This window comes from Hyla sarda, chromosome 10 (genome assembly GCF_029499605.1).
Source record: "Hyla sarda isolate aHylSar1 chromosome 10, aHylSar1.hap1, whole genome shotgun sequence".
In the NCBI taxonomy this organism is placed as follows: Eukaryota; Metazoa; Chordata; class Amphibia; order Anura; family Hylidae; genus Hyla; species Hyla sarda.
Window position 1 is genome coordinate 94,232,158 of NC_079198.1, and position 27,923 is coordinate 94,260,080.

Consider the following 27,923-nt stretch of genomic DNA (forward strand, 5'->3'; position numbering starts at 1 on the left):
CTGTGGCTGTATAGTCAGAAATCACGTAGTGTTTGTATTTCAGGAGGGTGGGGGCTAGTCTCAATGAGGGGTTTGCACAGAGACAAGCAAGATCTGATAATGATATCTTTCTCTCTCTACCTGCATGTATGCTCTATATATCTAATAAATGATATTTAGACAAATAAAAAGGTTGGTGAGAGGGAAAGGATCGGCTATGGGTTTAGTCCCCTGGAGTACCCCTTTAAGGGTAGGGTCGCACATAGTAGATCCGCAGTGGGTTTTCCACAGCTAAAATTCTGCTTTTGATTTTCCTCTGCGACATTCCACTAGCGGATTATGTTGCTACATATTGACTTCAATGAGTAGCAACAAAATCTGCAAGCGGATTTTCAGCTGCCGGGAAACCTGCTGTGGATGGGTTACATATCACCCTAAAGGTTTTTATTTTATTTTTTTAGAAAGTTAGTCCCTATCCATCAGATCAGTTAAAGTCTGACTGCTGGGACCCCAGTTAATCCAAAGAAGAAATGTCCTGTAAATAAATAGAGCTCAGCAATGTTCTAAACCCACACAGAGAATGAATGGGGGGCCAGCTGTGCAGGAACATTTCTTCTCCATTCATTCAGAAGACCACAGCATTTAGACCACCTCAATCCACTAATTACCCCCTATCCTGTGGAAAGCAAATACATTTTTGATATGAGGCTATCCCTTCAATGAAGAGACCCATGCTTCATGAGAACAAACTGCAAAATAGCTCTTCTCCAAGAGGAAGAAAACTATCCCATACTAGCCAAACCAAAGTTGTCTCCAAAAGAAAGAGACACCCATCTGTGGATATTTTTTAAGGGTCTATTCACATGGCAGAATCTCCACTTGCGGAATTCTGCCTCAAATTAAAGCCATAGACTTCCATGGGATTCTGCACTCCCAGAAGCAGAAATTCAGAAGTGTGAATGAGAGTGCGGAATCTGCTAGAAGACTATGGGCTTTAATTTGAGGCGGAATTCCGCAAGCGGAAATTCTGCCATGTGAATAGTCCCTCAGGGCTCTTGCTCAGTACAGAGCAGGGCGTCTGGTTGACTAGATCAGTTCCCATAAGAAGGGCATTGTTTCTTATTAAAGAAGCATAGAAAAACAAAGTTTGCAACTTAGCTTTCCTCTAAAATGAAGAATACTACCTTCAAATAGCCAAACCAAAAGGATGAGATGTATGTTTAGATAGCTGTTAGGGCTGGTTCACATCACGTTTTCTCCCATACTGGAGCACATATGGCAGGGGAGAGCTAAAACCTTGCGCTCCCGCATGCCTTTCTATGCGCTCTCGTATTCATTTCAATGAGCCGGCCGGAGTGAAACGTTCGGTCTGCGCTTTTTCCCCGGACCTAAAACTGTGGTCAACCACAGTTTTAGGTCCAGTTGTAAAAGCACATACGGCACAAAAATGAGCCGACCGGACCGAACGTTTCACTCCGGCCGGCTCATTGAAATTAATTACATATGGGAGCGCATAGAAAGGCATGTGGGAGCGCAAGGTTATAGCTCTACCTTGCCATATGCGCTCCCGTATGGGGGAAAACGTGATGTTAACCCAGCCTTTGATGGTTCTGTCAAAGGCATCTCACAGCCATCCAGTACCCATTTCTGTACTGATGAGGAGCAAGACCTTAGAGTACCTGTCACCAAATAAAACTTTTAATATGGTGTTGCTTGTGTAAGTAGCAGACACTTTCCCGTTCACTTGCTTTTAAAATTATTAATATAAATATGTTTAAAATGTAATAGAAAAAACGGCCACTTGGTGGCTCTGTTCTGTTCCCTGCCACAATGAATACAGTGAGTTTGGTCTCCTCCTGGCCTGGCAGGAGACCAAACTCAGGAAGTGCTTCTCTGCACTGAGCTTGATTAACAGCTGCACAGAGCCTCACTGAAAACTGCAAAGAGTCTCACTTAAAGAGGAACTCTGGCAGAAACAAGTGGAAAACAAATGTTTTCAAATCAAATGGTGCCAGAAAGTTAAACAGATTTGTAAATTGCTCCGAGTTAAAAATCTTAACCCTTCCAGTACTTATCAGCTGCTGTATTCTACAGAGGAAATTGAATCCAGTCTGACCACAGTGCTCTATGCTGACACCTCTGTCTGTGTTAGGAACTGTCCAGATTAAAAGTAAATCCTCATAGAAAACCTCTCATGCTCTGAACAGTTCCTGACACGGACAGAGGTGTCAGCAGAGAGCACTGTTGTCAGACTGAAAAGAACTTCACAAATTTCTCTGTATGTAAGCAAGAATAAATGTATAATACACAGCTTTTTAAAGCTCTAAAAGGGTGTTTTAGGAGTAGTTAGGAAACATAGCCTGCGTTAGTTTAGAAAAGTTTATTTGGTGCCAGGTACTTTTAAAACAGTCTACAGATGGACAAGTCTTCCTTTTGGTGAAAATTCTGGTTTGGCTAGTATAGGATAATTTTCTGCCTTTTGGAAAAGATCAAATTTGCATTCTAAGACAGACATGTTAGAAAAGCTTCTTTGTAGAATGCCAAATAGGTCCAATGCATGGCTTATATGTAAATTTTTTATAGCTTTAGGTGGGAATGATCTTTAATAAGGCAAAAACATTTGGCTAAACAATGGATGGAGAAGCACAAGCCACCAAAGCCGGCTCCAATATTATCTACAGGTGATTTTTCACACGCTGGTTCTGCCAGCAGGCTTGTGTTTCTTCTGGTGGAATGATCTCAGTTTAAGTTGCTTTCTTGTTCTGCTCCTTTGCAGGTCATTGTATACCCAGAAAAGGGCAAGTGTGAATATAACAGCAAAGACAATGAACTGGATGAAATCCAATCTACCTATACTGGAAACTAGAGAACTTACCTGCCAAGTTAGTTATTAAAAAGAAGAAAAAAAGGAGCTGGCATGAATGAAAAAGAAAAGCAGATGATGGCTCATAACTTTTTAATCTGAAGGAACATTTTGCACTTGGCAAAAAACAGATCTGCACATAAACTGAGCAGCAAGAAGTATCTGTGTTGCTATCTTTGATGAAATTTAATATAGCTCTTAGGTTATAAAATTACTTTATGTGTCCTGATACAATGGAGGAGTGTGAAAACTAATGGCCAGGAGAATCAATTTGATAACGTATATTTTGTCAGTTATGATTATTTGGGATGAGAAAATTTTAGAAAAATGTGATTTGGCCGATTCGCTGAATTTTCAGAAAAAATTAGGTGCAGTCAAAATTGTATTAAACATGGCTATTTCTGGCCTACAGAGAGCCTCAATAGGGGTGTATAACACTTTACCTTGCTGTAACACACATAGTGTATGTGCTGGGTTAGTAAAATAATACTGTTATTCAGTAAGACATGCAGATTAGAGGCATCCCTATTAGAATCACTGTCGCAGAGCGGCACAATGACAGAGCCTAGAGGTGGCATCAGTATGAGGAGACCATATAGTGGCTGAAAGACACAGCATGGAGGTGGCGGCACCACGAGGAGACCATAAGAATGACACGGCATGGAAGTGGCGGCAGCATGAGGGGACCATACAGTGGCTGAATGACACAGACTGGAGGTGGCAACATGAGACCATAGGGCATCACAATTGAAAAGTTTTGGATATTTTTTTGCATTTAAATTGAAGATTTCAAATAGATGAACCTAAAAAGTTTAATTTAATGTGCCAGCAGCATGAGGAGACCACGTGGCGGTACAGTGACACAGCCTGGAGGTGGTGGAAACATGAGGAGACCATATAGTGGCTGAATAACACAGCCTGTAGTTGGCAGCAGCATTAGGAGACCATATAGTGGCTGAGTGACCAAGCCTGGAGTTGGCAGCAGCATGAGGAGACCATATAGTGGCTGAATGACACAGCCTGGAGTTGGCGGCAGCATGAGGAGACCATTTAGTGGCTGAATGAAACAATGTGAAGGTGGCGGCAGTATGAGTAGACCATATAGTGGCTGAATGACCCAGCCTGGAGGTAGCAATAGCCTGAAGAGATCATAGGGCCTCACAATTGAAAAGATTAAAGATATGTTTTAACATTTAAATTGAAGATTTCAAGTAGGTGAACCTAAAAAGTTTTATTTAATGTGCCAGCAGCATGAAGAGACCACATGGCGGTACAGTGACATAGCCTTGAGAAGGAAGAAGCATGAGGAGACCATATGGTGGCTGAATGACACAGCCTGTAGTTGACGGCAGCATGAGGAGACCATATAGTGGCTGAATGACACAGCCTGGAGTTGGCGGCGGAAGAGCAGACCATAAAGTGGCTGAATGACACAACCTGGAGTTGGCGGCAGCATGAGGAGACCATATAGTGGCTAAATGAGACAGCCTGGAGGTGGCAGCAGCATGAGGAGAACATATGGTGGCACAATGAGACAGCCTGGAGGTGGCATCAGCAGCATCAGGAGTCCTGAAAGTTACCCGGTCCTGTTACATAGTTACATAGTTAGTACGGTCGAAAAAAGACATATGTCCATCAAGTTCAACCAGGGAATTAAGGGGTAGGGGTGTGGCGCGATATTGGGGAAGGGATGAGATTTTATATTTCTTCATGAGCATTAATCTTATTTTGTTCCAGGAATGTATCTAATCCTGTTTTAAAGCTGTTAATTGTTCCTGCTGTGACCAGTTCCTGAGGTAGACCGTTCCATAAATTCACAGTCCTCACGGTAAAGAAGGTGTGTCGCCCCTTGAGACTAAACTTTTTCTTCTCCAGACGGAGGGAGTGCCCCCTCGTCCTTTGGGGGGGTTTAACCTGGAACAGTTTTTCTCCATATTTTTTGTATGGGCCATTAATATACTTATATACGTTTATCATATCCCCCCTTAAACGTCTCTTCTCAAGACTAAACAATTGTAACTCCTTTAATCGCTCCTCATAGCTAAGATGTTCCATGCCCCATATTAGTTTAGTCGCGCATCTCTGCACCCTTTCCAACTCCGCAGTGTCCCTTTTATGGACAGGTGCCCAAAACTGAACAGCATATTCCAGGTAAGGCCGTACCAATGATTTATAAAGTCCATGCCTCTTTTGATACATGACAATATCCTGCCGGCTTTGGAAGCAGCAGCCTGACATTGCATGCTATTCTGTAGTCTGTGATCTACAAGTACACCCAGATCCTTCTCTACCAGTGACTCTGACAGTTTAATCCCCCCTAAGACATACGATGCATGCAGGTTATTAGTACCCAGATGCATAACTTTACATTTATCCACATTGAACCTCATTTGCCAAGTGGATGCCCAGACACTTAGTCTATCCAAGTCATCTTGTAACTTATGCACATCCTCTATAGACTGTACTGTGCTACAAAGCTTGGTGTCATCTGCAAAGATAGAAACAGAGCTGTTAATACCATCCTCTATATCACTGATAAATAAATTAAACAACAGCGGGCCCAGTACTGAACCTTGGGGTACACCACTAATAACCGGGGACCAATCAGAGTACGAATCATTGACCACCACTCTCTGGGTACGATCCATGAGCCAGTGTTCAATCCAGTTACAAACTAAAATTTCCAAACCCAAAGACCTTAACTTACCTGTCAGACGTCTGTGAGGGACAATATCAAACGCTTTGGCAAAATCCAGAAACACTATATCCACAGCCATTCCTCTGTCAAGGCTTCTACTCACCTCTTCATAAAAGCAAATTAGATTGGTTTGACAGCTTCTATCCTTAGTAAACCCATGCTGGCTATCACTTATAATACAACTATCCCCTATGTATTCCTGTATGTAATCCCTTATAAGTCCTTCAAACAATTTACCCACAATGCACGTTAAACTTACCGGTCTATAGTTTCCTGGGGAAGACCTAGAGCCCTTTTTGAAGATTGGCACCACATTCGCCTTGCGCCAGTCCCTTGGCACAATATCAGACACCAGAGAATCTCTAAATATCATGAACAGGGGTACAGATATTACTGAACTTACCTCTCTAAGAACTCTTGGGTGTAGTCCATCCGGTCCTGGGGATTTGCTTACATTTATATCACTTAACTTACCTTGTACCATCTCTACATTAAGCCAGTTCAGTACATTATATGATGTGTTACCAGCACTGACCTGGCCAATGTCAGCTCCTTCTTCCATAGTGTATACAGAACTAAAGAACCCATTCAGTAGCTCCGCCTTCTCTTGATCGCCTGTGACAACCTCCCCATTATCATTATTAAGGGGTCCTACATGCTCTGTCCTTGGTTTTTTTGCATTTATATATCTAAAAAATATTTAGGATTAGTTTTGCTTTCTTTGGCCACATGTCTCTCATTTTGAATTTTTGCTGTTTTTATTACATTTTTACAGATTTTATTAAGCTCCTTGTACTGTTTAAATTTTATAGCTGACCCATCAGATTTGTATTTTTTGAAGGCTATTTTTTTGTTGTTTATTGCTCTTTTAACATCATGTGTCAGCCATGTAGGATTTAGTTTTAATCGTTTATATTTGTTCCCCTTTGGTATATATTTAGCTGTATAGTTATTTAGAGTTGATTTAAAAATGTCCCATTTACCTTCTGTATCAGTATTTGACAACACCTCCCCCCAGTCTATGTCCTGTAGTGCAGCCCTCAGCCCAGGGAAATTTACCTTTTTAAAGTTATATGTTTTTGCCTTCCCCGCCTGTCTTTGTTTTCTACATTTTAAGTCAAAAGTAACTATATTGTGGTCGCTATTACCAAGGTTTTCCCGCACAGTTACATTACCAACCAGCTCTGCGTTGTTGGAAATGATCAGATCCAACAAGGCATCACTTCTTGTTGGGTCCTCCACAAACTGGCCCATAAAATTATCCTGCAATAAATTTAGGAATTGTCGCCCCTTTGTAGTTTTAGCCAACCCTGGACCCCAATCTATATCTGGATAGTTAAAATATCCCATTATTACCACTGTACCTGCCCGGGCGGCCCTCTCTATTTGTTTATGAAGCCGAACTTCTATCTCTTCAGTGATATTAGGGGGTCTGTAGATTACACCAAATACTATTTTTTCAGTATTTCCCTCCTTTTGTAATTCTACCCACAATGATTCCACATCCTCAGAATCATCACACACTATGGCATCTTTCACACTGACTTTCATACCACTTCTTACATACAGACAGACTCCACCACCTTTTCTGTTCATTCTATCCTTGCGAAACAATGTAAACCCCTGCAGATTGACAGCCCAGTCATGCGAGGAGTCCAGCCATGTCTCAGTGACCCAAACTATATCAATATGTTCCTCCAGTATCAAGGCCTCAAGCTCCCCCATTTTATTTGCTAGGCTTCTGGCATTTGTGAACATACACTTTACATTTCCATCCTTTATGTTATTGGGGTTAATGGGATTCAAGGGTGTAAGTTTTATTTTCCTATGAAGCTTATTCCTATTAACTATTCTAACCCCTCCCTCCGCTCCACCCCCAGGTACATTTATAATTCCCACCTCTCTATCTACACTATCTTCCCCCTCTTTGCTGTAGGTTCCCTCCCCCCAAGTCCCTAGTTTAAACACTCCTCCACCCTTCTAGCCATCTTCTCCCCAAGCAAAGCTGCACCCTCCCCATTGAGGTGCAGCCCGTCCCTACGGTAGAGCCGGTAACCGACAGCGAAGTCAGCCCAGTTCTCCATGAACCCAAACCCTTCCTTCCTACACCAGCTTCTGAGCCACTTGTTTACCTCCCTGATCTCCCGCTGCCTCTCTGGTGCGGCTCGTGGTACTGGTAGTATTTCAGAAAAGACTACCTTGGAGGTCCTTGCCTTAAGCTTGCGGTCTAAGTCCCTGAAATCATTTTTAAGGACACTCCACCTACCTCTTACTTTGTCATTGGTGCCAATATGTACCATGACTGCTGGGTCCTCTCCAGCCCCGCCCAACAACCTGTCAACCCGATCCGCGATGTGCCGAACTCGTGCGCCAGGCAGACAACACACTGTTCGGCGATCCCGGTCTTTGTGACAGATTGCCCTGTCTGTCCCCCTAATAATTGAGTCCCCCACCACTAGTACCTGTCTGGCCTGTCCTGTACTCCTCCCTCCCTCCTTACTGGAGCAGACACCCCCCTGGCGGTCAGAGGCGGTATCCTGCTGCAGTTCTGCTAGCTCTGTAATGGCATCCCCCTCATCTGCCAAGCGGGCAAACTTGTTGGGGTGTGCCAGTTCAGGACTAGCCTCCCTGACACTTTTCCCCAAACCCCTCTTTCTAACTGTAACCCAGCTAACTGCCTGACTGTCCTGCAACTCCGTCCCACTGTCCTCCCCCACCTCTATTCCCGAGAGTGCCTGCTCAGTGAGCACGAGACTCCTCTCCATGTTGTTAATGCTTCTCATTGTTGCCAGTCGCCCCTCTAGATGCAGGATCTGGGCTTCCAAACGGACAACTAGCACACATCTCGCACAACAATATGCACCCTCAAACTGTCGTTCAAGGATTGCATACATTGAATAGGATGTACATTGGACTGCATTTTCCAACATGGAGGCCATCTAATTATGGGGATTTCACAAATGTATAGGAAAAAACAGACAGTCAAAATTACACTTAAAATTTTTTGTAGACCTTGTGGGTTCAAAAATTAAAACTCACAGCGATCTCAACCTCCTGCTTTCAAACTCCAGTTTTTGAAAATCCTCTTTCACGCCCCCTCTTACACAGCAACACTCAGAAAGAGCAAGCTCTCAATAAGAGTCCCAAGCTAAGATTTATACACATGTGCCCAATCTACTCCTCCTCCCCCTAGAGGTGGAACAGAGAAAAAAAAAAAAATGAAAAAGGGTGTTTAAACTCTAACAGTTATCCCACTATGTGCAAAAGAGAAAAACTTACCCAAAATATGAATGTGGGCTATAGGCAGTCGCACCCACTCCACAGATTCACTCCGCACAACAGATAATCACAGTTTTTGAAACTCCTCTTTCACGCCCTCTCTTACACAGCAACACTCAGAAAGAGCAAGCATAGTAGGGTGATGGGTCGCAATACCAGTGCCTGGTGACAAAGGTGGGTAAAAAATTGAGAACTTGGCATCAGATGTGTGGCATGAGGTGGGTGGCAGGATTAGAATAGTAGCTGAGGCAGGTTGGCAGAAGAAAACAGTCTCTTTTGGAAAAGTGTTAGTGTGCAAAAGTAAGTATTGATGATATGCATTACGTAAAACTTAACTTTTAATAATATTCTTAGGATAAAATATATGTACCCAATATTTTTTTAAATCAAACAAAAGGAAAGGTGTGCAAAAAAAACCATGTGCCACCTACACCACCAGGTATTGATGTGATGCAAAGACCTCTTTGTATGGTTCATTGTAACAGGTGGGGGTAAAAACTTCCCCTGTAAGGCCCTACTCTCGCATTATTAATTCCCTTCTCGGCAAGTGTTACTAGTCCTAAAAAAGGTGGCAGCACTCCATAACCTCTCCCTATTTCCACCTAAAATCCCTGAGAAATGACTGTGTTTGTAGGTGAAAATAGGGAGAGGTTCCTGTGTGGGGACGCGCTTTTTAGGGCGAGTAACACTTGCCAAGAAGGGAATTAATAATGTGAGATTAGGACCTTACAGGGGAAGTTTTTACCCCCACCGATTTCAATGAACCATACTTTGCTCCCTTGCAGGTATTTGCATCACATCAATATTTGGTGGTGTAGGTGGCAAGTGTTGTTTTTTGCACACCTTTACTTTTGTTTTATTTCTAAAAAATGTGGGTACATATATAAGTTTTAGCTAATGCATAGCCTCAATAGTTACTTGTGGTCTAATGAGGAGGAATGTCTGTAACTGGGAAGCAGCACCTTAAACATGTTTTGCACTATTCATATATGTGATGTGTTGGTGTGGCACCATGGTCAATCTACTCTGATGCATCAGGCATTGGTGGGTGGAAATCCTGGCTGATCCATGCCTGATTCATCTTCACAAAGGTCGTCTCTCCACATTTTTAGTGGACAAACAAGTTCTCCTTGGGGTTACTATTGCCCCCATCGCACTAAACACCCACTCTGATGGCACACTACTGGCCGGGCCGGACAGCTTCTCCAGGGCAAACTCTGCTAGTTGCGGCCACAAATCAAATTTGGCTTGAGCCAGAAGTCATCCCGCTGCCGAATGGATCATAAAGAAATCGGTGATGGCTTTTCTATGTTCATATAGTCGGCCCAACACATGGAGGGTTGAATTCCAACGTGTGGAAATGTCGCAAATCAGACTATATTGGGGGATACCGTTCTGACACTGCAGCTCAAGAAGGGTGTGCTTTGTGGTGTGCGAGTGGCTGAAGTGCATGCAAAGTTTCCTTCCCATTGTTAGGATGTCTTGCAGATGGGGGGAACACTATGGGAACCGCTTGACAACCAGACTGAAAAAGTGTGCCATGCAGGGAGCATGCCTCAGGCTTCCTTTTCACAGTGCAGACAAGATGTTCTTCCCATTGTCGGTCACGATGGTTCCAATTTCCAGTTTTCGTGGAGTAAGCAATGATGCGGTTTCTTGATGTATGACTTTTAGCAGTTCCTCCCCCCGCCAAGGCAAACCATGTGAAGATCAGCATGACACCGCCGTGCCCTGCTCACAAGGTATGCTGAAGGGGCACTGAGACTTGTCCGTGCAGTGGAGGCTGAGGACACGATGGAGGATGAGGAGACGGAGTCGCATACTGTCACAGAACCAACAGCCTGAGAGCGTGAAGGCGGAAGCGGCCTGACCTGCCCAAGTTGCTGTTGTGGCTGTGCAGGAACCACATTCACCCAGTGGGCTGTAAAGGACATGTATTGTCCTTGACCGTAGATACAGCTCCACACATCAGCACTGCCGTGCACTTTTGAACACACTGACAGGCTCAAGGACTGGCCCACCTTCTGTTCCCCAAAATTGTGCAGGGCTGGTACTGTCTTCTTCGCAAAGAAATGACGGCTTGGGACTCTCCACTTCAGCTCGGCACAAGCCATCAGTTCTCTGAAAGATGCAGAGTCCACCACTTGAAAAAGGAGGAACTGCAGCACCAGCAACTTGGATAGGAGCACATTCAGCTTCTGGGCCATTGGATGAGTGGGTGCATATTGTTGTCTCTTGGACATGGCTTCGCCAATGGATTGCCGGTGGAATGACTGACTCGAAGTAGGAGGAGCAGGAGCATCTGGAGTGACAGGAGATCGGTGTGACACACAGCTCCCTTCGGCTGAGGCGGCGGAGCCTTGGCTGGCTGAAACAGGGAGTGGCATGCCATTGGGACCCGGGTCCCGCTTCACCTTCTGCCAACACATCTTGCATTGTGGCCAAGTTAACATCCTCCGGATGCTGGATGAAAAGCTGCCAATCCGCCAAGTAGCTGATTTTCCCACCAACAGTCCGCACTGATTGACTGCTATTGCCGCTGACTCCAGGAACCCCTGTTCCACTACCTCCCAGGAAGGTAGGCTGCAGTGAAGCAGGTGGTCTGCCTCGGGCATGTTTGGCTCTAGACTTTCCACTTCTGCCACCATGCTGACTGCCAACCATGCTACCACCTTGCTGGCTCAGCTACCTCATGGGTAACCTGCAAACCTCTTCTCCTGATGATGATGAAGCCCCTTATGCACCCGGCTACCAAGTGCAATCGGCTTCATCATCATCAAGTTCTGTCTGCACGTCACTGACGTCCTCCTCAGGTTCCTCAACAGTGTCTGCTTCAGGAGCCTGAACACTCGCAACATCACCTCCCACGCCATTATCCAGCCACTCTCCTTATCACTACTTGCCTGCCTAGCAGAGGAAGCGGCGGATGTCTCCTCCACTTCTTGGCTGGGCAGTAGTTGCTGACTGTCCTCTAGTAGATTGTCCACACTAAATAGGGGAGCTGAACCTACAGCACAAAATACTTATTTTTGGGAGGAAACAGCATAGGACAGAGTCAATGGGAGGTTTGGACTGCTCCCGTGCCATGCCAACTGAGGGTTATGTCTGAGGAACCCACTGACTGTTGACTTGTGAGGAAGTGGATGATCGTGTTAACCAATCAATGATTGCAGATGGGTTGCTGGTCGAGACACGACTGCTAGCTGATACCAGGAGCTCAGGCCACTCGCCCCTAGTCTGCTGTGACCTCTGCCTGATGAATTTAGGCCTCTGCCAATCCTCTGTGCAAATCCTGGCACTTCTCTGCCTGACATACTTAGTGCGAATATGAGGGGAGTACAATACGCTTCACTACGCTTAAACAGTATTTATCTACAACACCAGCAGGTGTGTATTTTTGTCTGGCCTTTCACAGTATCTAGGCCCTTAAGAATTTAAAAGGAACAAAATGGTACACCACTTAGATGTACAAATGTGGTATGTATTTATGAGGGGAATACAATGAGCTACACTACTCTTAAAGCAGTATTTTTCTATAACATCAGAAGGGGTGTACTTTTGGATGGCCTTTCACAGTATCTAGGCCCTTATGACTTTAACAGGAACAAAATGGTACACTACTTAGATGTACGTATGTGGTATGCACTTATGAGCCGAAGACAATGCACTTTAGTTTGCTTAAAACAGTATTTGTGTACACCAGCAGGTGTGTACTTTTGGCTGGCCTTTCACAGTATCTAGGTCCTTAAGACTTTAACAGGAAAAAAAATGGTACACCACATAGATGTATGTGTGGCAGCACTTATGAGGGGAGGACAATGCGCTCCAGTACGCTTAAAAGAGTATTTGTCTACACCAGCAGATGTATACTTTTGGCTGGCCTTTCACAGTATCTTGGTCCTTAAGACTTTAACAGGAACAAAAGGGCACACCACTTAGATGTACGCACAGGTTACACTTAATAGAGGACAATATGCTTTTAGTGATCTGCTCACCCTTGTCACGATGCCGGCTGGCAGGTGGTGGATCCTCTGTGCCAGAGAGGGATTGGCGTGGACCGTGCTAGAGGATCGGTTCTAAGTCACTACTGGTTTTCACCAGAGCCCGCCGCAAAGCGGGATGGTCTTGCTGCGGCGGTAGTGACCAGGTCGTATCCCCTAGCAACGGCTCAACCTCTCTGGCTGCTGAAGATAGGCGCGGTACAAGGGAGTAGACAGAAGCAAGGTCGGACGTAGCAGAAGGTCGGGGCAGGCAGCAAGGATCGTAGTCAGGGGCAACGGCAGAAGGTCTGGAATCACAGGCAAGGAACACACAAGGAACGCTTTCACTGGCACTAGGGCAACAAGATCCGGCGAGGGAGTGAAGGGGAAGTGAGGTGATATAGGGAAGTGCACAGGTGTAAACACTAATTGGAACCACTGCACCAATCAGCGGTGCAGTGGCCCTTTAAATCGCAAAGACCCGGCGCGCGCGCGCCCTAGGGAGCGGGGCCGCGCGCGCCGGGACAGAACTGACGGGGAGCGAGTCAGGTACGGGAGCCGGGGTGCGCATCGCGAGCGGGCGCTACCCGCATCGCGGATCGCATCCCGGCCGGAGGTGGTAACGCAGCGCCCCGGGTCCGTGGAACCGACCGGGGCGCTGCAGTGAGGGAAGTGTAGCGAGCGCTCCGGGGAGGAGCGGGGACCCGGAGCGCTCGGCGTAACAGTACCCCCCCCCTTGGGTCTCCCCCTCTTCTTGGGGCCTGAGAACCTGAGGATCAGACTTTTGTCCAGGATATTGTCCTCAGGTTCCCAGGACCTCTCTTCTGGACCACAACCCTCCCAATCCACTAAAAAAAAAGTTTTTCCTCTGACCTTCTTAGAGGCCAAGATCTCTTTGACAGAGAAGATGTCCGAGGAGCCGGAAACAGGAGTGGGAGGAACAGATCTAGGAGAAAAACGGTTGAGGATGAGAGGTTTAAGAAGAGAGACGTGAAAGGCATTAGGGATACGAAGAGAAGGAGGAAGAAGAAGTTTGTAAGAGACAGGATTAATTTGACACAAAACTTTAAAAGGACCAAGATAGCGTGGTCCCAACTTATAGCTCGGGACACGGAAACGGACATATTTAGCGGAGAGCCATACCTTGTCTCCAGGGGAAAAAATGGGAGGAGCTCTTCTTTTCTTATCTGCGAATCTCTTCATGCGAGAAGAAGCCTGTAAGAGAGAATTTTGGGTCTCTTTCCATATGGTGGAAAGATCACGAGAAATTTCATCCACAGCGGGCAGACCAGAGGGCAAGGGGGTAGGGAGGGGGGGAAGAGGGTGACGGCCGTACACCACGAAAAACGGAGATTTGGAGGAAGATTCAGAGATTCTGAAATTATACGAGAATTCGGCCCAAGGTAGAAGATCTGCCCAGTCATCCTGGCGGGAGGAAACAAAATGTCGTAAATAGTCACCCAAGATCTGGTTAATTCTCTCTACTTGTCCATTGGATTGAGGATGGTATGCAGAAGAAAAATTTAATTTAATCTTGAGTTGTTTACAGAGAGCCCTCCAGAATTTAGACACAAATTGGACGCCTCTATCCGAGACGATCTGTGTAGGCAACCCGTGAAGACGAAAAATGTGTACAAAAAATTGTTTAGCCAACTGAGGCGCTGAAGGAAGACCAGGAAGAGGGATGAAATGTGCCATTTTGGAGAATCGATCAACGACCACCCAAATAACAGTGTTGCCATGGGATGGGGGTAAGTCAGTAATAAAATCCATACCAATCAGAGACCAAGGTTGTTCGGGGACAGGTAGAGGATGAAGAAAACCAGCGGGCTTCTGGCGAGGAGTCTTATCCCGGGCACAGATAGTGCAGGCTCGCACAAAGTCCACCACATCAGTCTCTAGAGTCGGCCACCAATAGAAGCGAGAGATGAGTTGCACAGATTTCTTAATGCCCGCATGACCTGCGAGATGGGAGGAGTGACCCCATTTGAGGATCCCAAGGCGTTGGCGTGGAGAAACAAAGGTCTTTCCTGGAGGAGTTTGCCTGATGGAGGCTGGAGAAGTGGAAATCAGGCAGTCAGGAGGAATGATGTGTTGAGGAGAGAGTTCAATTTCAGAGGCATCTGAGGAACGAGAGAGAGCATCGGCCCTAATGTTCTTATCAGCAGGCCGAAAGTGAATTTCAAAATTAAATCGGGCAAAGAACAGAGACCACCTGGCCTGACGAGGATTCAGCCGTTGGGCAGACTGGAGGTAGGAGAGGTTTTTGTGATCGGTGTAAATAATAACTGGAAATCTTGATCCCTCCAGCAGATGCCTCCATTCCTCAAGTGCTAATTTAATGGCTAGAAGCTCTCGATCCCCGATGGAGTAGTTCCTCTCCGCCGGAGAGAAGGTCCTGGAAAAAAAACCACAAGTAACAGCATGCCCGGAAGAGTTTTTTTGTAGAAGGACAGCTCCAGCTCCCACTGAGGAGGCATCAACCTCCAATAGGAAGGGTTTAGATGGATCAGGTCTGGAGAGCACGGGAGCCGAAGAAAAGGCAGACTTGAGTCGTTTAAAGGCGTCTTCCGCTTGAGGAGGCCAAGACTTGGGATCGGCATTTTTTTTTGTTAAAGCCACAATAGGAGCCACAATGGTAGAAAAATGTGGAATAAATTGCCTGTAATAATTGGCGAACCCCAAAAAACGTTGGATGGCACGGAGTCCGGAGGGGCGTGGCCAATCTAAGACGGCAGAGAGTTTATCTGGGTCCATTTGTAGTCCCTGGCCAGAGACCAAGTATCCTAGAAAAGGAAGAGATTGGCATTCAAACAGACATTTCTCTATTTTGGCATAGAGTTGATTATCACGAAGTCTCTGAAGAACCATACGGACATGCTGGCGGTGTTCTTCAAGATTGGCAGAAAAAATCAGGATATCGTCCAGATATACAACAACACAGGAGTATAGGAGATCACGAAAAATTTCATTAACAAAGTCTTGGAAGACGGCAGGGGCGTTGCATAGACCAAAGGGCATGACCAGATACTCAAAGTGTCCATCTCTGGTGTTAAATGCCGTTTTCCATTCATCCCCCTCTCTGATGCGGATGAGATTATAAGCACCTCTTAAGTCCAGTTTGGTAAAAATATGGGCACCTTGGAGACGATCAAAGAGTTCAGAGATGAGGGGTAGGGGGTAGCGGTTCTTAACCGTGATTTTATTAAGACCGCGGTAGTCAATGCAAGGACGTAGAGAGCCATCTTTTTTGGACACAAAGAAAAATCCGGCTCCGGCAGGAGAGGAGGATTTACGGATAAAGCCCTTTTTTAAATTTTCTTGGACGTATTCAGACATGGCAAGAGTCTCTGGGACGGACAGAGGATAGATTCTGCCCCGGGGTGGAGTAGTGCCCGGGAGGAGGTCAATGGGACAATCATAAGGCCTGTGAGGAGGTAGAGTCTCAGCTTGTTTTTTGCAAAAAACGTCCGCAAAGTCCATATAGGCCTTAGGGAGACCGGTTACATGAGGAAGCACAGGGACACGGCAAGGTTTACTGGGAACCGGTTTTAAGCAGTCCTTGGAACAAGAGGGCCCCCAACTCTTGATCTCCCCAGTGGACCAATCCAGGATTGGGGAATGGAGTTGAAGCCAGGGAAGTCCAAGAAGGATTTCAGAAGTGCAATTGGGGAGGACCAATAGTTCAATCCTCTCGTGATGAGATCCGATGCACATTAGAAGGGGCTCCGTGCGGAAACGTATAGTACAGTCCAATCTTTCATTGTTTACACAATTGATGTAGAGGGGTCTGGCGAGACTGGTCACCGGGATGTTGAACCTGTTGACGAGAGATGCCAAGATAAAATTTCCTGCAGATCCAGAGTCCAAGAAGGCCACAGCAGAGAAGGAGAAGGCAGAGGCAGACATCCGCACAGGCACAGTAAGACGTGGAGAAGCAGAGTAGACATCAAGGACTGTCTCACCTTTGTGCGGAGTCAGCGGACGTCTTTCCAGGCGGGGAGGACGGATAGGACAATCCTTCAGGAAGTGTTCGGTACTAGCACAGTACAGGCAGAGATTCTCCATGCGGCGTCGTGTCCTCTCTTGGGGTGTCAGGCGAGACCGGTCGACCTGCATAGCCTCCACGGCGGGAGGCACAGGAACAGGTTGCAAGGGACCAGAGGAGAGAGGAGCCGGGGAGAAGAAACGCCTCGTGCGAACAGAGTCCATATCCTGGCGGAGCTCCTGACGCCGTTCGGAAAAACGCATGTCAATGCGAGTGGCAAGATGGATGAGTTCATGTAGGTTAGCAGGGACTTCTCGTGCGGCCAGAACATCTTTAATGTTGCTGGATAGGCCTTTTTTAAAGGTCGCGCAGAGTGCCTCATTATTCCAGGATAATTCTGAAGCAAGGGTACGGAACTGTACGGCATACTCGCCAACGGAAGAATTACCCTGGACCAGGTTCAACAGGGCAGTCTCAGCAGAAGAGGCTCGGGCAGGTTCCTCAAAGACACTTCGAATTTCCGAGAAGAAGGAGTGTACAGAGGCAGTGACGGGGTCATTGCGGTCCCAGAGCGGTGTGGCCCAAGCCAGGGCTTTTCCAGACAGCAGGCTGACTACGAAAGCCACCTTAGACCTTTCAGTGGGGAACTGGTCCGACATCATCTCCAAGTGTAATGAACATTGGGAAAGAAAGCCACGGCAAAACTTAGAGTCCCCATCAAATTTATCCGGCAAGGATAGTCGTATTCCAGAAGCGGCCACTCGCTGCGGAGGAGGTACAGGAGCTGGCGGAGGAGATGATTGCTGGAGCTGTGGTAGTAACTGTTGTAGCATAACAGTCAGTTGAGACAGCTGTTGGCCTTGTTGCGCAATCTGTTGTGACTGCTGGGCGACCACCGTGGTGAGGTCAGCGACAACTGGCAGAGGAACTTCAGCGGGATCCATGGCCGGATCTACTGTCACGATGCCGGCTGGCAGGTGGTGGATCCTCTGTGCCAGAGAGGGATTGGCGTGGACCGTGCTAGAGGATCGGTTCTAAGTCACTACTGGTTTTCACCAGAGCCCGCCGCAAAGCGGGATGGTCTTGCTGCGGCGGTAGTGACCAGGTCGTATCCCCTAGCAACGGCTCAACCTCTCTGGCTGCTGAAGATAGGCGCGGTACAAGGGAGTAGACAGAAGCAAGGTCGGACGTAGCAGAAGGTCGGGGCAGGCAGCAAGGATCGTAGTCAGGGGCAACGGCAGAAGGTCTGGAATCACAGGCAAGGAACACACAAGGAACGCTTTCACTGGCACTAGGGCAACAAGATCCGGCGAGGGAGTGAAGGGGAAGTGAGGTGATATAGGGAAGTGCACAGGTGTAAACACTAATTGGAACCACTGCACCAATCAGCGGTGCAGTGGCCCTTTAAATCGCAAAGACCCGGCGCGCGCGCGCCCTAGGGAGCGGGGCCGCGCGCGCCGGGACAGAACTGACGGGGAGCGAGTCAGGTACGGGAGCCGGGGTGCGCATCGCGAGCGGGCGCTACCCGCATCGCGGATCGCATCCCGGCCGGAGGTGGTAACGCAGCGCCCCGGGTCCGTGGAACCGACCGGGGCGCTGCAGTGAGGGAAGTGTAGCGAGCGCTCCGGGGAGGAGCGGGGACCCGGAGCGCTCGGCGTAACAACCCTAACTAGCTGGCTACTATTAGCTTTTCACTGTACACACCAGTGCTGCAGCACACAGTCGCTGTGTACTACACCTAAAATTGCACTCTCTCTCTCAATCTCACTCCCTTCCCTATCAGTGCTTCTAGGCTAAATTTTGTCTTGAGGTGAATCACTGCTGTAAAATCCCTGCTGACGTCCCGTGCGTGCGCCCATGGAAATGAAGGCACCGAGGACCGGAGAATAGAGAAGGAGGAAGATGTGCACTGGCCAGCCTGGTAAGTGACCAGTCATCTTCGGTGCTCCGACCACCGGTCCCGAGACCTACTGCTATAGCCGGAGCGGTGTTTGGAGCACTGAAGTGGGCAGTACACAGGCATACACTGTATATGGCTGGAGGCTGTATGTCTGTGGGGGAACACTGCCTACATCAGTGGTCTTCAACCTGTGGACCTCCAGATGTTGCAAAACTACAACTCCCAGCAGCCAACAGCTGTCCGGGCATGCTGGGAGTTGTAGTTTTGCAACATCTGGAGGTCCGCAGGTTGAAGACCACTGGACTACTTAATGTGGGAAAAACACTGCCTGCCTAATGTGGGGGAACACTGCCTGCCTAATGTGGGGAACACTGCCTGCCTAATGTGGGGGACCTGTCTGCCTAAAGTGGAGGAACACTGCCTGTCTAATGTGGGGGGACACTGCCTGCCTAATGTGGGGGAACACTGCCTGCCTAATGTGGGGGAACACTGCCTGCCTAATGTGGGGGAACACTGCCTGCTTAATATGGAGAACACTGCCAGCCTTATGTGGGGGAACTCTGTCTTCCTAATGTGGGGGAACACTTCCAACCTAATGTGGGGGAACTCTGCCTGACTAATGTGGGGGGAACACTGTCTGCCTAATGTGGGGGAACTCTGTCTGCCTAATGTGGGGGAACTCTGTCTGCCTAATGTGGGGGAACTGTCTGCCTAATGTGGAGGAACACTGCCTGCCTAATGTGGGGAACACTGCCTGCCTAATGTGGGGGAAAACTGCCTGCCTAATGTGGGGGAACACTGCCTGCCTAATGTGGGGGAACACTGCCTGCCTAATGTGGGGGAACACTGCCTGCCTAATGTGGGGGAACACTGTGGGGGGGGGGCACTGCCTACCTAATGTGGGGGAACTGTCTGCCTAATGTGGAGGAACACTGCCTGTCTAATGTGGGGGAACACTGCCTGCCTAATGGGGGTGAACACTGCCTGCCTAATGTGGGGGAACACTGCCTGCTTAATGTGGAGAACACTGCCAGCCTTATGTGGGGGAACTCTCTCTGCCTAATGTGGGGGAACACTTCCAGCCTAATGTGGGGGAACACTGCCTGCCTAATGTGGGGGAACTCTGCCTGACTAATGTGGGGGAACACTGCCTGCCTAATGTGGGGGAACACTGCCTGCCTAATGTGGGGTAACACTGTCTGCCTAATGTGGGGGAACACTTCCAACCTAATGTGGGGGAACACTGTCTGCCTAATGTGGGGGAACATTGCCTGCCTAATGGGGGGGAACACTGCCTGCTTAATGGGGGGAACACTGCCTGCCTAATGTGGGGGAACACTGCCTGCCTAATGGGGGGGAACACTGCCTGCCTAATGTGGGGGAATACTGCCTGCCTAATGTGGGGGAACACTGTCTGCCTAATGTGGGGGAACACTGCCAACCTAATGTGGGGGAACACTGCCTGCCTAATGTGGGGGAACACTTCCTGCCTAATGTGGGGGAACACTGCCTGCCTAATGTGGAGGAACACTGCCTGCCTAATGTGGGGGAACACTGCCTGCCTAATGTGGGGGAACACTGCCAGCCTAATATGGGGGAACACTGCCTGCCTAATGTGGGGGAACTGTCTGCCTAATGTGGAGGAACACTGCCTGCCTAATGTGGGGAACACTGCCTGCCTAATGTGGGGGACCTGTCTGCCTAAAGTGGAGGAACACTGCCTGTCTAATGTGGGGGGACACTGCCTGCCTAATGTGGGGGAACACTGCCTGCCTAATGTGGGGGAACACTGCCTGCCTAATGTGGGGGAACACTGCCTGCTTAATATGGAGAACACTGCCAGCCTTATGTGGGGGAACTCTGTCTTCCTAATGTGGGGGAACACTTCCAACCTAATGTGGGGGAACTCTGCCTGACTAATGTGGGGGGAACACTGCCTGACTAATGTGGGGGAACACTGATTGCCTAATGTGGGGGAACACTGTCTGCCTAATGTGGGGGAACTCTGTCTGCCTAATGTGGGGGAACTCTGTCTGCCTAATGTGGGGGAACTGTCTGCCTAATGTGGAGGAACACTGCCTGCCTAATGTGGGGAACACTGCCTGCCTAATGTGGGGGAACACTGCCTGCCTAATGTGGGGGAACACTGCCTGCCTAATGTGGGGGAACACTGCCTGCCTAATGTGGGGGAACACTGCCTGCCTAATGTGGGGGAACACTGTGGGGGGGGCACTGCCTACCTAATGTGGGGGAACTGTCTGCCTAATGTGGAGGAACACTGCCTGTCTAATGTGGGGGAACACTGCCTGCCTAATGGGGGTGAACACTGCCTGCCTAATGTGGGGGAACACTGCCTGCTTAATGTGGAGAACACTGCCAGCCTTATGTGGGGGAACTCTCTCTGCCTAATGTGGGGGAACACTTCCAGCCTAATGTGGGGGAACACTGCCTGCCTAATGTGGGGGAACTCTGCCTGACTAATGTGGGGGAACACTGCCTGCCTTATGTGGGGGAACACTGCCTGCCTAATGTGGGGTAACACTGTCTGCCTAATGTGGGGGAACACTTCCAACCTAATGTGGGGGAACACTGTCTGCCTAATGTGGGGGAACATTGCCTGCCTAATGGGGGGGAACACTGCCTGCTTAATGGGGGGAACACTGCCTGCCTAATGTGGGGGAACACTGCCTGCCTAATGGGGGGAACACTGCCTGCCTAATGTGGGGGAACACTGCCAACCTAATGTGGGGGAACAATGTCTGCCTAATGTGGGGGAACACTGCCTGCCTAATGGGGGGGAACACTGCCTGTCTAATGTGGGGGAACACTGCCTGCCTAATGTGGGGGAATACTGCCTGCCTAATGTGGGGGAACACTGTCTGCCTAATGTGGGGGAACACTGCCAACCTAATGTGGGGGAACACTGCCTGCCTAATGTGAGGGAACACTTCCTGCCTAATGTGGGGGAACACTGCCTGCCTAATGTGGAGGAACACTGCCTGCCTAATGTGGGGGAACACTGCCTGCCTAATGTGGGGGAACACTGCCAGCCTAATATGGGGGAACACTGCCTGCCTAATGGGGGCGAACACTGCCTGCCTAATGTGGGGGAACACTGCCAACCTAATGTGGTGGAACACTGTCTGCCTAATGTGGGGGAACACTGTCTGCCTAATGGGGGGGAACACTGCCTGCCTAATGTGGGGAAACACTGCCTGCCTAATGTGGGGGAACACTGCCTGCCTAATGTGGGGGAACACTGTCTGCCTAATGTGTGGGAACACTGCCAACCTAATGTGGGGGAACACTGCCTGCCTAATGTGGGGGAACACTTCCTGCCTAATGTGGGGGAACACTGCCTGCCTAATGTGGAGGAACACTGCCTGCCTAATGTGGGGGAACACTGCCTGCCTAATGTGGGGGAACACTGCCTGCCTAATGTGGGGGAACACTGCCAGCCTAATGTGGGGGAACACTGCCTGCCTAATGTGGGGGAACACTGCCTGCCTAATGTGGGGGAACACTGCTATTGTTGCGAAAATGACATGAGAGTGGCACTTGCCAAGATAAAGCCGCACATTTCTAAACTGGTCTCTGAAAGCTCTGAAAGACAACAGCAGAAGTCACACTGATTTGCAGTAAATATTCATTATGTTTTTGTGTGAAAATCATGTTTTCATGTTTTTTTTCTTTGTTATTAATGGTTTCGTTCATTTTATGCACCTATGTATAAATATATACTTAAATATATACCTCCTATGTATAAATATATACTTAAATATATACCTCCTATGTTTTGAATTTGAAAAAAATCATATTTTATTTTTCCAATTAAGAGGGGTTCGGTGAATGCGCATAGGAAACTGGTGGGGTTCAGTACCTCCAACAAGGTTAAGAACCACTGGCCTAACCCTTTGCACAGGTTTGGATATATCTCCCCCTTACTGCATATAGTTAGACCAAGGAAGCTCTGTGTCACTGTAGATCTTCAGCCTTATACATTGAATTCAGTAATAAAGCCGTATATTGTACATCATGTTACTGAGCTTCCCCAATACCAGCAGCCACAGGTACTAATTTAGTAACAATGTACTAATTTAGCTTTATGTCTTATACCAGAGTTTGGTAATGTGTCCATGGAATGGACACAGATAAGGTGGTTGACTGAAAATGCCATTGCTTTAAATTAATTAAATTAATCACTTGGGACAACCAAGACTTACATCTGCTGAAAGATCACTGTGTTTTTGTTTTTTTTCAAACAGAGGACAGTCCCAGTTTCTTTCTTCTCCTATCAGCACAGTCAGTTTTACTTGGTTGCCATGGTTACCAACCTCTCTGACAGCAGGGCTGGTTAGCCTATCAGGGTATCCCTGTGCATTTACTTAGGAAAGAACCATCACCTATCTGGGTGCCATTGTCTAGGTGGATATTCCAGGTAGGTAGGGACAAGGGAGTGGGTGAGTTTAGGGTTGGATTTCCCTGTCCTTGATGTTACTGCATGTTTTAACCCCTTAACGACAATGGACGCAAATGTACGTCATGGTGACATGGTACTTAACGCACCATGACGTACATTTATGCGCCGACATGATCGTAAGCACCGGAGCGGTGCTCACGTCATGCCCGGCAGGTCCAGGCTGCTATCAGCAGGTCCAGGCTGCGATCGCGCGGATGTCCGCCATTAACCCCTCTGATGCCGTGATCAATACAGATCACGGCATCTGCAGCAGTGCGGTACTTTGCATGGATGATCGGATCGCCCGCAGCGCTGCCGTGGGGATCCGATCATCCAGCATAGCGGCCGGAGGTCCCCTCACCTGGCTCCGGCCGTCTCCCGGGGTCTTCTGCTCTGGTCTGAGATCGAGCAGACCAGAGCAGAAGATCACCGATAATACTGAGCAGTGCTGCGTCCTATATATAGCACTGCACAGTATTAGCAATCAACTGATTGCAATGAATAGTCCCCTATGGGGACATAAAAAGTGTAAAAAAAAGTAAAAAAAAAATGTCAAATAATAAAGTAAAAAAATTTGAAAAATCCCCTCCCCCAATAAAAAAGTAAAACGTATGTTTTTCCCATTTTACCCCCAAAAAAGCATAAAAAAAATTCATACACATATTTGGTATCGCTACATGCATAAAAGTCTGAACTATTAAAATATATTGTTAATCATCCCGTACGGTGAACTGCGTAAACGCAAAAAAAAATTTAAAAGTCCAGGATTGCTGCTTTTTTGTCACATTTTATTTTAAAAAAGATTAATAAAAAATTTATAAAAAGTAAAACCTAAGCAAAAGTTATACTGATAAAAACGACATATCATGGTGCAAAAAATGAGCCCTCATATTGCCCCATATACGGAAAAATGAGAAAGTTATAGGTAGTCAAAATAGGGCAATTTCAAACATACTAATTTTGTTAAAATGGTTTGAGATTTTTTTTAAGCGGTACAATTATAGAAAAGAATATAATCATGGGTATCATTTTAATCGTATTGACCACAGAATAAAGAAAACATGTCATTTTTACAGGAAAGTGTACAGCGAGAAAACAAAACCTTCCAAAATTTGCTAAATTGCAGTTTTCTTTTCAATTTTCCCTCATAAATAATATTTGTTTGGTTGCGCCGTACATTTTATGGTAAAATAAGTGACGTAATTACAAAGTACAATTGGTGACGCAAAAAACAAGCATTCATATGGGTCTGTGGTTGGAAATATAAGAGAGTTATGATTTTTAGAAGGCGAGGAGGAAAAAACGAAAATGCAAAAATAAAATTGGTCTGGTCCTTAAGGCCAAAATGGGCCTGGTCCTTAAAGGGTTAAGCACGATCGTTTATATGAAGGATCTCAAACAATTCTAATTGGCCAGGAATAGGCAGGATTTAATGTTGATAATAATAATGTATATATAAATTATAATTATACATTAAAAAAATGTATTTATTTATATAGCACCAACAGATTCTGCTACTGTGGTGGCCAAGTACGGGAGGCGTTATCTGTGCTCCTGCTGTCCTGTCAGGCAGCCTCTTTCAGTGTCACCAAAACCCTCTGCACTTTTTTTCCCCATTGTAAATATGTTTTACTATGTAAAGTGTTATAAAATGTAATGTTGCATTATGAGTTATACCATGTGATATATCATGTGATTGTTACCCAAGAGGTACCAGTGACCAGGTGATCCCAAGAGTGACCTATGGGTTTCCTGCTAGTCTCCCCCATATAAGCCCTGGGTGGAGCTTCTCTCTCTTTGAGCTCTGCTCTTCTGCTAAGCTGAGGTCCAGTACAGTCGCCTAGTGTGTGTGTCCAGAGTGTTGGAGACCTCAAAGTCCAGTCCTGCAGCCACCATCAATTCAAGTAAGCTAAAGTCACAGCTTTATGAGTCAAGTCAAGTCAGTCCCTGTCATCTGTCAAGTCAGCGTGGTCTGCATTCAATTGTCCAGTCCTACTACAAGTCCCAGCAAGCCCTTAAGGTTTCTGCATCACTGGTCACCTCCTTGGGTCCTGGCTGAACTGTATAGACTTTACCAACTTTCTACCCAGGATCCAGCGGTATACCTTCGGGTGGTTTTAGGCTAAACCATGCCCTGATGTCACGAATAAAAGGGGCTAATGCCATCTGACCCTAGGGTTACAACATCTGCCCTCATCACACCCCGCTACCACACTACACTGGTTGGGCTACAAAGTGACAAGTATCAAACATTACAATATCTGTATCAGTGTTTCCCAACACAGTCCTCAAGGCACACCAACAGTCCAGGATTTTAATTTTTCCCTGTTCTATTCCAATGGAGTAACTGAAAAAAACTGGAATGTTGGTTTGCCTTGAGGACTGGGTTGGGAAACACTGATCTATATTATATATATATATATATATATATATATATATATATATATATATATATATATAAAACTCAATGTGTGTATATATATGTGTGTGTGTATGTTCCAGCATCAAGTCCAAACGGCTAAAGATATTAACATGAAACTTAGCACACATGTTACTTATATGTCAACAACAAACATAGGATAGGTGATTTAACCCTTAATCACCCCCATTTGCCAGGGGCGGGGTTTTTGTTTAAAGTCCCTTACAAGTCTATGGGAAATATATGTTACTGCATAACTTCCAAACGGCTGGAGATATTTCGATAACACTTGGTCACATGTTACTTATATGTCCACTTAATATATAGGATTGTTAATTTAACCCTTAACTACCCCCATTTGTGAGGGTCAGGGTTTTTGTTTAAAGTCTCATGCAAATCAAGGGGAAATGTATGTTCCCACATAACTTCCGTACGGCTGGACATATTTCAATACCTGGTACACATATTACGGGTCGGGATAGGAGGTCGAGATAGGAGGATGGGATAGGAGGTCAGGATAGGAGGTCGGGATTAGTGTTGAGCGGCATAGGCCATATTCGAATTCGCGAATATATGGACGAATATTCGTCATATCTTCGCTATATTCGTAATAATCACGTTTTATTTTTGCATATGCAAAAATTCGCGTATGCGAAAATTCGCATATGCGAAAATTTACATCTACCAAAATTAGCACAAGCAAAAATTAGCATATGAGAAAATTCGCACATATAAATTTTTACATATGTGAAAATTCGCACGCCAGTCTCACACAGTAATATTAGAGCCTTCATTACACCACACAAGCTGGAAGCAGAGAGGGATGATCACTGTAATGTGTACTGTGATAAAAAAAAAAAAAACGAATATTCGTAATTACGAATATATAGTGCTAGATTCGCGAATATTCGCGAGCAACACTAGTCGGGATAAGAGGTCGAGATAGGAGGTCGAGATAGGTCAAGATAGGAGGTCAAGATAGAAGGACAGGATAGGAGGACTGGATAGGAGGTCGGGATAGGAGGTCGAGATAGGGGAAGGGATAGGAAGTTGGGATTGGAGGTCGGGATAGGAGGACGGGATAGGAGGACGAGATAGGAGGTCGGGATAGAAGGACGGGATAGAAGGACAGGATAAAAGGACGGGATAGGAGGACGAGATAGGAGGATGGGATAGGAGGATGGCATAGGAGGTCGGGATAGGAGGTCGGGATATGGCAAGAATATATGAGGACGGGATATGAAAAAACGAAAATGCAAAAACGAAAAAGGGGTATTCCAGGAATTTGTTTTATTTGACTATGCTACAGGGGCTGTAAAGTTAGTTTAGTTCATAATATAGTGTCTGTACCTGTGTGTGACGGTTTTATCACAATTATTCTGTGATGTTCTCTCCAATATTTATTTTAACAGCATACAAATTGACTGTTATCTCAGATTTTTCCCAGGTTGCAATGCGTCTAAGACCTGACTCACTAGTCAGCTTATGACAGGGACCCTATCTGCTTCAATGGGTGGAGCGATCGCTTGCTGGAAGAGAGATCAATCTGTAACTAATACAACAGCTGTAGGCACCCTGATTGAAACCACAGGTCTTTTGTTTCAATGGGTGGGGTGGCTGATGTGTGGGAGGGAGGAAAATAGAATTGTGGGATTTGTAGTCATAAAAGAAAACTCAAACAGGAAATACAAGTTCACAAAAAGCTAGCCACAGTGTTATGGTAATCTCACAACACAGCCATTTAGCCCCAAGACAAGCACAGATCCTTCCTAAGCATGTCCATTACTGCCTGCCAGGTATATACTAAAATCACCTTATGGTGGATAACCCCTTTAAGGTGAAAATAGGCTGAGTCCCTAAGGGGTTAAAGAAGATCTGCAGGCTTAGACACTTATCTCCTATCCGCAGGATAGAGGATAAGTGTCTGATCGCGGGGGTCTGAACTGTGCCAGAAAATTAAACAGATGTGTAAATGACTTATATATAAAAAAAAATCTTAATCCTTCCAGTATTTATCAGCTGCTGTATACTGCAGAGGAAGTTCTTCTCTTTTTGAATTTCCTCTCTGTCTGACCACAATGTCAGGAACTGTCCCGAGCAGGATAGGTTTTCTATGGGGATTTTCTCCTACTCTGGACAGTTCCTAAAATGGACAGAGGTGTTAACAGAGAGCACTGTGGTCAGACAGAAAGGAAATCCAAAAAGAAAATAACTTCCTCTAGAGCATACAGCAGCTGATAAGTACAGGAAGGGTTAAGATTTTTAAATAGAAGTTATTTACAAATCTGTTTAACTTTCTGGCACCGGTTGATTTAAAAAAAAAATGGCATCCAGTGGAGTACCCCTTTAAATTAGCAC

At 46.6% G+C, this 27,923-nt stretch overlaps 1 protein-coding gene across 3 annotated transcripts in view; it reads right to left on the bottom strand.

Annotated features, from left to right (window-relative positions):
• Positions 1-27,923, bottom strand: part of TTLL10 (tubulin tyrosine ligase like 10) — a 114,932-nt gene that overhangs the window by 80,121 nt on the left and 6,888 nt on the right. Inside the window, exon 1 of one of the 3 annotated variants that reach the window (XM_056542670.1) lies at positions 23,508-23,526. The exons of 1 other annotated variant lie outside the window; for it this stretch is intronic. The gene's annotated coding sequence lies outside the window, so the exon portion shown is untranslated. Of the gene's footprint in view, positions 1-22,910; positions 23,045-23,507; positions 23,527-27,923 lie in introns of those variants that run through there. One more of the 3 variants, XM_056542668.1, reaches the window with a different exon arrangement.